Here is a 2,553-nt window from a genome sequence, read left to right on the forward strand (position 1 = left end):
ATTCTCTTTCAACTAAAATGCAATTAAATCCTTACTCCCTTTCTCATGTACCAAATAATACATTTCAAAACATTTCAGTTTCTGTTGCATTTCATGTTTTACAACCTTATTTCAGTGAAAGAGAGGAATTTGAGCAGAGGATCCAAAAGGAGTTGGGACAACAAGGGAAGTGAGCGAGTGACTGAGTGAGCGAGTGACTGAGTGAGCGAGCAATAAAGTGCTTTTTCAAAAATACTTTTTGTGTTTTATTTTGAATCCGACAGTGCTTTAGAAATGGACATGGATCATTTAGGGAATACAGATATACATTTTGGCGGGGATACAGAATCTGGTTTTATTTTATCTATTTTTTGTTAAACTTAAGAACAGTTCCAACAAGCTTCATACATGCTGGTTTGAAGTTGTGTGATATTGATATTTTCAGAATTTGTTTTATTTATTATAATGCATAAAAAGCCAGGTGTTCTATAATTATTGTATTATATTAAAAGCTTATGAATTATTGATTTTACTCGTCAAACCTGTTATGTTAACCACGGAGTCTAAGAGCTACTAATTTTAGTTGTATTGCAAAGTAGGTCATCAAATAAGTAAAAGTAATTCTATCTCAAATTAGTTTGATAAAAAAAATTAATAATCTTAATTTTTAAAGAAAGATAAAATAATTTAAATTTCCTATTACAATTAATGAACATTTCACTTACCACAGCCATTTGAGACTTTATTTTGAAAATCAATTCGCCTAAACTTACCACAGCCACTTCCGGCGTGTGTCTACCATTGCCTGAAGCTACCTCCTCAGAGTCTGCAGCTGGATACTATTGAGTTTGTGTGGTGAAAGCACGTTGTTCTCAATGAGCAGCGCCGGGAGCTGTTGTGGCCCCACCCCCAAATGAAGCCGCTGCTGGCTGATCGTGCCAGGTTTACAATGTGGGCTGGATGTAAATGTAAAACTTTTCTTTGTCTGAAATAAAGTTAAAAAACATCAACAAATAAAAATTACAAAAGAAAAAAAGATAAGAAAAAAATCATCCCCCCAAGTAAATCCCATACATTGATGACATTGAGCGACGTTTGGGACAGCGAATAGCAACTTTCCTTACCGATGAGTTGGAAACGCTGCTGGAAGTTGACTGCTGTTCACAGTAGCGAGCAGCTAGCGATTACAGCGGTCTTTGGCTGGTTCAATGCGGCTCCCGGGCTTTCACATGACAAGCGTTGAAAATGCCTCTGTGGTGGCAATGCCATTCAAACATCCGCCCCAAATACACAGAACGTACGTACTACGTCAGCCGATCATCAATCCCGTTACTTGATTGACACAGAGGGCAACCAATCAGATGACTGAATCACCACTCATACTCAAACAACGGCGCTAAACGCTAAGCTAGTCAGCGAATTACCTCTGATGTCAAGGCAGGGGGGCCCAATACGTCGATCGCACTCGACTGGGAGCCAGCGGACTGGTCCCAAGTCGACCGCAAGGGATGGGAGAAGGAAATGGGGGGGAGTAGACGCGTGCTTGCGCGTGCGTGCGCGTGCTTGCGCGTGCGTGCGCGTGCGCGTGCGTGCGCGTGCGTGCGCGAGGACGGGCTGCCCATGTGAATGTGGCTCTTTGCAGTATCTTCGCAAAAGCAATGACGTTACACACAAGGTAAGAGTAAACCATCTAATTCTCTTTCAACTAAAATGCAATTAAATCCTTACTCCCTTTCTCATGTACCAAATAATACATTTCAAAACATTTCAGTTTCTGTTGCATTTCATGTTTTACAACCTTATTTCAGTGAAAGAGAGGAATTTGAGCAGAGGATCCAAAAGGAGTTGGGACAACAAGGGAAGTGAGCGAGGGACTGAGTGAGCAAGTGACTGAGTGAGCGAGTGAGTGAGTGAGCAATAAAGTGCTTTTTCAAAAATACTTTTTGTGTTTTATTTTTGAATGCGACAGTGCTTTAGAAATGGACATGGATGATTTAGGGAATACAGATATACATTTTGGCGGGGATACAGAATCTGGTTTTATTTTATCTATTTTTTGTTAAACTTAAGAACAGTTCCAACAAGCTTCATACATGCTGGTTTGAAGGTGTGTGATATTGATATTTTCAGAATTTGTTTTATTTATTATAATGCATAAAAAGCCATGTGTTCTATAATTATTGTATTATATTAAAACCTTATGAATTATTGATTTTACTCATCAAACCTGTTATGTTAACCACGGAGTCTAAGAGCTACTAATTTTAGTTGTATTGCAAAGTAGGTCATCAAATAAGTAAAAGTAATTCTATCTCAAATTAGTTTGATAAAAAAAATAATAATAATCTTAACTTAATTTTTAAAGAAAGATTATTATTCAAATAAAATAATTTATATTCCCCATTACAATTAATGAACATTTCACTTTCGTTTTCCGGGACTTGAAAATCAAATTTGCCGAAACTTACCACAGCCACTTTGGGACTTTATTTTGAAAATCAAATTTCCCTAAATTTACCACAGCCACTTCCGTCGTTTGTCTACCATTGCCTGAAGCTACCTGCTCAGAGGCGG

At 38.0% G+C, this 2,553-nt stretch overlaps 1 long non-coding RNA gene across 1 annotated transcript in view; it reads left to right on the forward strand.

The window, feature by feature from the left end:
• Positions 1-633: 633 nt before the first annotated feature.
• LOC109522804 (uncharacterized) overlaps positions 634-2,553 on the forward strand; it is an 18,160-nt gene continuing 16,240 nt past the window's right edge. The window contains exon 1 of the long non-coding RNA XR_002169624.1: positions 634-829. This is a non-coding gene — a long non-coding RNA (uncharacterized LOC109522804). The remainder of the gene's footprint in view (positions 830-2,553) is intronic.

Source organism: Hippocampus comes, unplaced genomic scaffold, assembly GCF_001891065.2.
Source record: "Hippocampus comes isolate QL1 unplaced genomic scaffold, H_comes_QL1_v1.1 scaffold270, whole genome shotgun sequence".
NCBI classification, from domain to species: Eukaryota; Metazoa; Chordata; class Actinopteri; order Syngnathiformes; family Syngnathidae; genus Hippocampus; species Hippocampus comes.